The sequence below is a fragment of the Arachis hypogaea genome, chromosome 16, assembly GCF_003086295.3.
Source record: "Arachis hypogaea cultivar Tifrunner chromosome 16, arahy.Tifrunner.gnm2.J5K5, whole genome shotgun sequence".
NCBI classification, from domain to species: Eukaryota; Viridiplantae; Streptophyta; class Magnoliopsida; order Fabales; family Fabaceae; genus Arachis; species Arachis hypogaea.
Genome location: NC_092051.1, coordinates 84786783 through 84796590, shown reverse-complemented (window position 1 = coordinate 84796590; position 9808 = coordinate 84786783). Strand labels below are relative to the sequence as shown.

Here is a 9808-nt window from a genome sequence, read left to right as displayed (position 1 = left end):
CTGTTCTGGCGTTGAACGCCCAAAACATGCTTCTTACTGGCGTTTAAACGCCAGTAACGTCTTCCTCCAGGGTGTGATTTTTCTTCTGCTATTTTTGATTCCGTTTTCAATTTTTATATTTATTTTGTGACTCCACATGATCATGAACCTAATAAAACATGAAAAACAATGAAAATTAGATAAATAAACATTGGGTTGCCTCCCAACAAGCCCTTCTTTAATGTCAATAGCTTGACAGTGGGCTCTCATGGAGCCTCACAGATGTGCAGAGCTTTGTTGAAACCTCCCAACACCAAACTTAGAGTTTGGATATGGGGGTTTGACACCAAACTTAGAGTTTGGTTGTGGCTTCCCAACACCAAACTTAGAGTTTGACTGTGGGGGCTTTGTGTGACTCTGCTTTGAGAGAAGCTTTTTATGCTTCCTCTCCATGGATGCAGAGAGAGATCCTTGAGTTGTAAACACAAGGTTGTCCTCATTTATCTGAAGGATCAATTCTCCTCTGTCCACATCAATCACAGCTCTTGCTGTGGCTAGGAAAGGTCTTCCTAGGATGATGGATTCATCCTCTTCCTTTCCAGTATCTAGGACTATGAAATCAACAGGGATGTAAAGGCCTTCAACCTTTACTAACACGTCCTCTACTTATCCATAAGCCTGTTTTCTTGAATTGTCTGCCATCTCTAATGAGATTTTAGCAGCTTGCACCCCATAGATTCCCAGTTTCTCTATTACAGAGAGGGGCATGAGGTTTATCCCTGAACCAAGGTCACACAGAGCCTTAAAGATCATGGTGCCTATGGTACAAGGTATTATGAACTTTCCAGGATCCTGTCTCTTCTGAGGCAATGTCAGTTGATCCAGATCACTTAGTTCATTGGTGAACAAGGGAGGTTCATCTTCCCAAGTTTCAATACCAAATAATTTGGCATTTAGCTTCATGATTGCACCAAGGAACTTGGCAGCTTGCTCTTCAGTAACATCCTCAGTCTCTTTAGAAGAGGAATACTTATCAGAGCTCATGAATGGCATAAGGAGGTTCAATGGAATCTCTATGGTCTCTAGATGAGTCTCAGATTCCTTAGGTTCCTCAGAGGGAAGCTCCTTATTGATCACTGGACGTCCCAGGAGGTCTTCCTCCTTGGGATTCACGTCCTTCTCCTCTCTTGTGGGTTCGGCCATGGTAATTAATTCAATGGCCTTGCACTCTCCTTTTGGATTCTCTTCTGTATTGGTTGGGAGAGTACTAGGAGGGATTTCAGTGATCCTTTTACTCAGCTGGCCCACTTGTGCTTCCAAATTTCTAATGGAAGACCTTGTTTCATTCATAAAACTCACAGTGGCCTTTGATAGATCAGAGACTAAATTTGCTAAATTAGAAGTATTTTGTTCAGAGTTCTCTGTCTGTTGCTGAGTGGATGATGGAAAAGGTTTACTATTGTTAAACCTATTTCTTCCACCATTATTAAAGCCTTGTTGAGGCTTTTGTTGATCCTTCCATGAGAGATTTGGATGATTTCTCCATGATGGATTATAGGTGTTTCCATAAGGTTCACCTAAGTATTTTACCTCTGCCATTGCAGGGTTTTCAGGATCATAAGCTTCTTCTTCAGAAGATGCTTCTTGAGTACTGTTGGATGCAGCTTGCATTCCATTCAGACTCTGAGAAATCATATTGACTTGCTGAGTCAATATTTTATTCTGAGCCAATATGGCATTCAGAGTATCAATTTCAAGAACTCCCTTCTTCATAGGCGTCCCATTATTCACAGGATTCCTCTCAGAAGTGTACATGAACTAGTTATTAGCAACCATATCAATGAGTTCTTGAGTTTCTGCAGGCGTTTTCTTTAGGTGAATGGATCTACCTGCAGAAGTATCCAATGACATCTTTGATAGCTCAGATAAACCATCATAGAATATATCCAGGATGGTCCATTCTAAAAGCATGTCAGAAGGACACTTTTTGGTCAACTGTTTGTATCTTTCCTAAGCTTCATAGAGGGATTCACCATCTTTTTGTTTGAAGGTTTGAACATCCACTCTAAGCTTGCTCAGCTTTTGAGGAGGAAAGAACTTGGCCAAGAAAGCCGTGACCAGCTTATCCCAAGAGTTCAGGCTGTCTTTAGGTTGAGAGTCCAACCATATTCTAGCTCTGTCTCTTACAATAAAAGGGAAAAGCATGAGCCTGTAGACTTCAGGATTTACTCCATTAGTCTTAATATTATCACAGATCTGCAAGAATTCAGTTAATAACTGAAAAGGATCTTCAGATGGAAGTCCATGAAACTTGCAGTTCTGCTGCATCAGAGAAACTAGTTGAGGTTTCAGCTCAAAATTGTTTGCTCCGATGGTAGGAATGGAGATGCTTCTTCCATGTAAATTGGAATTCGGTGCAGTAAAGTCACCAAGCATTCTCCTTGCATTATTGTTGTTGGGTTCGGCTGCCATCTCCTTTACTTATTCGAAATTTTCAATAAGGTGGTCTCTGGATTGTTGTAATTTAGCTTCTCTTAGTTTTCTCTTCAGAGTCCTTTCAGGTTCTGGATCAGCATCAACAAGAATGCCTTTTTCTTTGTCCCTGCTCATAAGAAAGAGAAGAGAATAAGAAAAGAGGAGGAATCCTCTATGTCACAGTAAAGAGGTTCCTTATTGTTAGTAGAAGAAGAAAAGGAATAGGGGTGAAGAAGAATGAAGAATCCAAACACAAGGTTAAGGATAGGAGCAGTGATGCGAGATGAAGAGAAGTGTTAGTAGATGAATAAACAATGAGAAGGAGATGAGGGAGAAGGATTTTCGAAAATTATTTTTGAAAAAGAGTTAGTGATTTTGGAAAATAGTTTTTGAAAAAGGTTAGTAGTTTTCGAAAATTAAAATAAAAAATTAAAATAATTAGTTAAATAAAAAAATGAAATTTTGAAAAAGGGGGGAGATATTTTCGAAAATTAGAGAGAGAGAGTTAGTTAGGTGATTTTAAAAAAGATAAGAAACAAACAAAAAGTTAGTTAGTTAGTTGAAACAAATTTGAAAATCAATTTTGAAAAGATAAGAAGATAAGAAGTTAGAAGAGATATTTTGAAATCAAATTTTGAAAAAGATAAGATGAGAAGATATTTTTGAAAAGATATGATTGAAATTGGTTTTGAAAAAGATTTGATTTTTAAAATCACAATTAATGACTTGATTCACAAGAAATCACAAGATATGATTCTAGAACTTAAAGTTTGAATCTTTCTTAACAAGTAAGTAAAAAACTTGAAATTTTTGAATCAAAACATTAATTGATGATGTTATTTTCGAAAATATGATATAAAAATAAGAAAAAGATTTTTGAAAAATATTTTTAAAATTTTCGAAAATAACTAAGAAAAATGAAAAAGTTTTGATTTTTGAAAAAGATTTTGAAAAAGATAAGATTTTTAAATTGAAAATTTGATTTGACTCATAAAAACAACTAGATTTTAAAAATTTTTGAAAAAGTCAACTCAAATTTTCGAATTTTATGAGAGAAAAAGGGGAAGATTTTTTTTTTTTATTTTTGAATTTTTATGATGAGAGAGAAAAACGTGAAAATGATGCAATGCATGAAAATTTTTAGATCAAAACAATGAATGCATGCAAGAATGCTATGAATGTTAAGATGAACACCAAGAACACTTTGAAGATCATGATGAACATCAAAAACATATTTTTGAAAAATTTTTAATGCAAAGAAAACATGCAAGCCACCAAACTTAGAATTCTTTAATGCTTAGACACTAAGAATTCAAGAATGCATATGAAAAACAAGAAAAGACACAAAACATGCAAATGCAAAGATCAAACAAGAAGACTTACCAAGAACAACTTGAAGATCATGACGAACACTATGAATGCATCAAAATTTTCGAAAAATGCAAGATGAGTATGCAATTGACACCAAACTTATAACATGACTCAAGACTCAAACAAGAAACACAAAAATATTTTTGATTTTTATGATTTTATGATTTTTTTGTATTTTCTTTTAATTTTTTCGAAAATCATTTTGAAAAAAGAAAAATAAGGATTCCAAAATTTTTAATATGAATTCCAGGAATCTTATGCTCTTTAGTCTAAAGCTCCAATCAAAGGGTCAGGCATGGCTTAATAGCCAGCCAAGCTCTAGCATGTAAATTACATCCATTGAGGTGATTAGTTGAAGACCAGTCCCAAAGCAGTTTGGGTATGGCTTTACAGCCAGTTAGGATTCAACATGTTTCATGAAACACTATAATTCATTCTTAAAAATTCTGAAGAAAAATATATTTCTGAAAACATTTTTTCTTTCAAAAACAGATGAGAAATTTTTGAAAGATTTTTGAAGAATTTTTGAAAATAAAACAAAAATAAAATTACCTAATCTGAGCAACAAGATGAACCGTCAGTTGTCCAAACTCGAACAATCCCCGACAACGGCGCCAAAAACTTGGTATGCGAAATTGTTACTCAGGTTGTGAATTGTTGTTCGAAATTGATTCCCTGGCAATGGCACCAAAAATGGATGCACAGAACCATGGTCTAAACATATCTTCACAACTTCGCATAACTAACCAGCAAGTGCACTGGGTCGTCCAAGTAATAAACCTTACGTGAGTAAGGGTCGATCCCACGGAGATTGTTGGTATGAAGCAAGCTATGGTCACCTTGTAAATCTCAGTCAGGCAGATATAACATAGTAATGGGGTTTTCGAAAATAAGTAATAAAAGAAGGATAGAAATACTTATGTAAATCATTGGTGAGAATTTCAGATAAGCGTATGGAGATGAAATCGTTCCTCTGAACCTCTGCTTTCCTACTGTCTTTATCCAATCAGTCTTACTCCTTTCTATGGCTGGCTTTATGCAAGGGCATCACCGTTGTCAGTGGCTATATCCCCTCCTCTTGTGAAAATGGTCCAAGATGCCCTGTCACGGCACGGCTAATCATCTGAGGTTCCCGATCATACTGGAATAGGATTCACTCTCCTTTTGCGTCTGTCACTACGCCCAGCACTCGCGAGTTTGAAGCTCGTCACAGTCATTCAATCATTGAATCCTACTCGGAATACCACAGACAAGGTTTAGACTTTCTGGATTCTCTTGAATGCCGCCATCATTCTAGCTTACACCACGAAGATTCTGATTAAGAGATCCAAGAGATAGTCATTCAATCAAAGGTAGAACGGAAGTGGTTGTCAAGCACGCGTTCATAGGGAATGATGATGATTGTCACATTCAGCACATTCAGGTTGAAGTGCGAATGAATATCTTAGAAGCGAAATAAGATGAATTGAATAGAAAACAGTAGTACTTTGCATTAATCTTTGAGGAACAGCAGAGCTCCACACCTTAATCTATGGAGTGTAGAAACTCTACCGTTAAAAATACATAAGTGAAAGGTCCAGGCATGGCCGAATGGCCAGCCCCCAAAACGTGATCACAGGATCAATAATACAATCCCGGATTCCAAAAGATCCCTAATACAATAGTAAAAAGTCTTATTTATAATAAAATAGCTACTAGGGTTTACAGAAGTAAGTAAATGATGCATAAATCGACTTCCGGGGCCCACTTGGTGTGTGCTTGGGCTGAGCTTGAAGTCTACACGTGGAGAGGTTATTCTTGGAGTTGAACGCCAGCTTTTGTTCCATTTTGGGCGTTGAACTCCACTTTGCAACTTGTTTCTGGCGGTGGACGCCAGAATTGGGCAGAGAGCTGGCGTTGAACGCCAGTTTGCGTCGTCTAAAAATAATGCCAAAAAGCGTATAAATTATCCGCTCATCAGTAGCCATTGACAACGATGATCCACCAACATACAGCTTGCAATGGAAGGAAGCCATGCGTATTTGGAGAAGAAGACAGTAGGAAAGTAGAGATTCAGACGACAGAGCATCTCCGAAATCTCAACCTGTTCCTCATTATTGAATCACAAGTATCATTCATTTCATGTTATTTACTTTTCATAAACAAAATCATTCATATCATTTGAATCTCCTAACTAAGATTTACAGGATAACCATAGCTTGCTTCAAGCCGGCAATCTCTGTGGGATCGACCCTTACTCACGTAAGGTATTGCTTGGACGACCCAATGCACTTGTTGGTTAGTTGTACCAGAGTTATGAAAGGTGTGATCACAATTCCGTACACCAAGCACCAATAGCAAAATCTGATACATCACACATCAATTCAAAAGGTAAATTCTAGCTAGGTGGTGCTATAATAGAAGCAGAAGAGAGCTTGCTTTTAAGCTCATCAAAAGCTTGCATACATTCTCTATCAAAGATGAATGGTACATTAGAGACAAGTAAGTTGCTTAAAGGTTTGGAAATTTTTGAAAAGTCTCTAATGAACCTTCTATAGAACCCAGCATGTCCCAAGAAACTCCTAATTGCTTTGACATTGCAAGGAGGGGGTAACTTCTCAATCACTTCCACCTTGGATCTATCTACCTCTATGCCTTTCTTAGAGATTTTGTGGCCAAGGACTACCCCTTCGGTGACCATAAAATGACACTTTTCCCAGTTTAAAACTAGGTTAGTCTCTTGGCATCTCTTGAGCACCAAGGCAAGATGGTGTAAGCAATTAGGGAAGGAGTCACCAAACACTGAAAAGTCATCCATGAAAACCTCAATAAACCTCTCAATCATATCAGAAAAAATGGACAGCATGCACCTTTGGAATGTGGCAAGTGCATTGCACAAACCAAAGGGCATACGTCTATACGTAAAAACACCATAAGGGCAAGTGAAAGAAGTCTTCTCTAGGTCTTTAGGATCCACTACAATCTGGTTGTAGCCTGAGTATCCATCCAAGAAACAGCAGTACTCATGCACAGCAAGCCTCTCCAACATTTGATCCATGAATGGTAGAGGAAAATGGTCCTTCCTTGTGGCTTCATTGAGCTTTCTGTAGTCTATTGATGAGCGGATATTTTATACGCTTTTTGGGGGTATTTTCATTATAGTTTTAGTAGGATTTAGCTACTTTTTAGTATAGTTTCATTAGCTTTTATGTAAAAATCACATTTTTGGACTTTATTATGAGTTTGTGTATTTTTTCTGTGATTTAGGGTATTTTCTGGCTGAAATTAAGGGATCAGAGCTTTAATCTAATTCAGAGGCTGAAAAAGGACTGCAGATGCTGTTAGATTCTGACCCTGCTCCACGCGAAATGGATTTTCTCGAGTTACAGAAACCCAATTGGCACGCTCTCAATTGCGTTGGAAAGTAGACATCCAGGGCTTTCCAGCAATATATAATAATCCATACTTTGCCCGAGTTTTGATGACGCAAACGGGTGTTGAACGCCAACTTCTTGCCCTATTCTGAAGTTAAACGCCAGAAACAAGTTACAAACCAGAGTTAAACGCCACAAACAAGCTGCAACCTGGCATTTAACTCCAAAAGAAGCCTCTACATGTGTAAAGCTCAATGCTCAGTCTAAACACACATTAAGTGGGCCCCAGAAGTGGATTTCTGCACTATCCATCTTAGTTTACTCATTTTCTGTAAACCCTAGCTACTAGTTTAGTATAAATACTACTTTTAGAGACTTATTATGGACCTTATGACATTTTACACGTTTCATATTGTATTTCTGACGGCATGAGTCTCTAAACCCCATGGTTGGGTGTGAGGAGCTCTGCTGTGTTTCGATGAATTAATGCAATTACTATAGTTTTCCATTCAATCACGCTTGTCTCTATTCTAAGATATTCACTCGCACTTCATCTTGATGAATGTGATGATCTGTGACACTCATCACCATTCTCAACATATGAACGCGTGCCTGACAACCACTTTCGTTCTACCTTAGATTGAGTGTATATCTCTTAGTCTCTTGGTTCATGATCAGAGTCTTCGTGGTATAGGCTAGGACTATTGGCGGCCATTCCTGAGATTCGTAAAGTCTAAACTTTGTCTGTGGTATTCCGAGTAGGATCTGGGATGGGATGACTGTGACGAACTTCAAACTCACGAGTGCTGGGCGTAGTGACAGACGCAAAAGGATCAATGGATCCTATTCCAACATGAGTGAGAACCGACAGATGATTAGCCGTACGGTGACAGCGCATTTGGACCATTTTCACTGAGAGGACGGATGGTAGCCATTGACAATGGTGATCCACCAACATACAGCTTGCCATGGAAGGAGCCTTGCGTGCATGAAGGAGAATACAATAGGAAAGTAGAGATTCGGAAGACAGAGCATCTCCAAATCCTCAATCTGTTCTCTATTACTGCATAACAAGTATTATTTAATTTATGCTATTTACTCTTCATAAATATAATCACTCTTATCATTGACTTCCTGACTAAGAATTACAAAATAACTATAGCTTGCTTCAAGCCGATAATCTTCGTGGGATCGACCCTTACTCACGTAAGGTATTACTTGGACGACCCAGTGCACTTGCTGGTTAGTGGTACGAGTTGTGAAAAGTATGATTTACAATTCATGCACCAAGTTTTTGGCGCCATTGCCGGGGATTGTTCGAGTTTGGACAACTGACGGTCTATTTTATTGCTTAGATTAGGAAAATTTTTTCTTTTTTGGTTCAGAGTATAAAAATTTTTAAGTTTGGTGTCCTTTGTGTTTTAGTGTTCTTAAAAATTTTTCAAAAAAAAGTTGTTTTTGGTGCTCATTGTGGTATTCAAAGTTTTCCTGCTTGTTTTCATTGTCCTGATCTAAAAATTTTAAGTTTGGTGTCATTTTGTGGTTTTTCTCTTTCCTCATAAAATTTAAAATTCAAAAATATATATTCTTTCCTTTAATTGCTCATAATTTTCGAAAATCTACTCTTACTCTATTATTGTGATCTAAAAATTTTAAGTTTGGTGTTTCTTTATTGAGGAAGTTTCAACATTTAAAATTTTGAAATCATATATTTTTCAAAACTTACTAACCACTTTTTCTCTCTCCATTTTTCGAGAATATTCACCCATTTTTCATTTATTTTATTTTTTTAATTTATTTTTATTTATTTTAATTTCGAAATATATATATATATATATATATATATATAATAAAATAAAATAAAATATTTATCCACATCATCTCCCTTACTCCAACATGGACAAAAGTGGAAATGAACAGTTCAGAAGGACTTTGGGGTCATATGCTAACCCCATTACTGCTGCATATGGGAGTAGTATCTATATACCTCCCATCAAAGCAAGTAATTTTGAGCTAAATCCTCAGCTCATTGTCATGGTGCAGCAAAATTGCCAGTATTCCGGTCTTCCACAGGAAGAACCTACTAAGTGACAAAGAGGTAGATTAGGATGTATACAGGCTGTTACTGTTTCCATTTGCTGTAAAAAATCAAGCTAAGAGGTGGTTAAATAACCAACCTACAGCAAGCATAAGAACATGGAAACAGCTATCAGACAAATTCCTAAATCAATATTTCCCTCCAAAAAGGATGACACAGCTAAGGCTGGAGATCCAAGTCTTTAAACAAGAGGATGATGAATCCCTTTATAACGCTTGGGAGAGGTACAGGGGAATGCTAAGGAAATGTCCCTCTGAAATGTTTTTAAAGTCGGTGCAGTTAGACATCTTCTACTACGGGCTTACAGAAAAAGCTCAGATATCTCTAGACCACTCAGCTGGTGGATCTATATACATGAGAAAGACTGTTGAAGAGGCTCAAGAGCTTATTGATATAGTTGCTAGAAATCAGCATCTGTACATAAGTAATGAGTCCTCCATGAAAGAAGAAGCTAAGGAAGTGTCCACTGACTTTAGTCCTCAGGAACAAGTTGCTGAACTCAATCAGCAATTATCTTCTATAACAAGGCAGT

At 37.2% G+C, this 9808-nt stretch overlaps 1 non-coding gene across 1 annotated transcript; it reads left to right on the top strand.

Annotated features, from left to right (window-relative positions):
* The first annotated feature begins 1944 nt into the window (after positions 1-1944).
* LOC112761426 (small nucleolar RNA R71) lies at positions 1945-2052 on the top strand. The gene has a single exon (XR_003181818.1). It is a non-coding gene; the product is annotated as a small nucleolar RNA R71 (small nucleolar RNA).
* The last annotated feature ends 7756 nt before the right edge of the window (positions 2053-9808 follow it).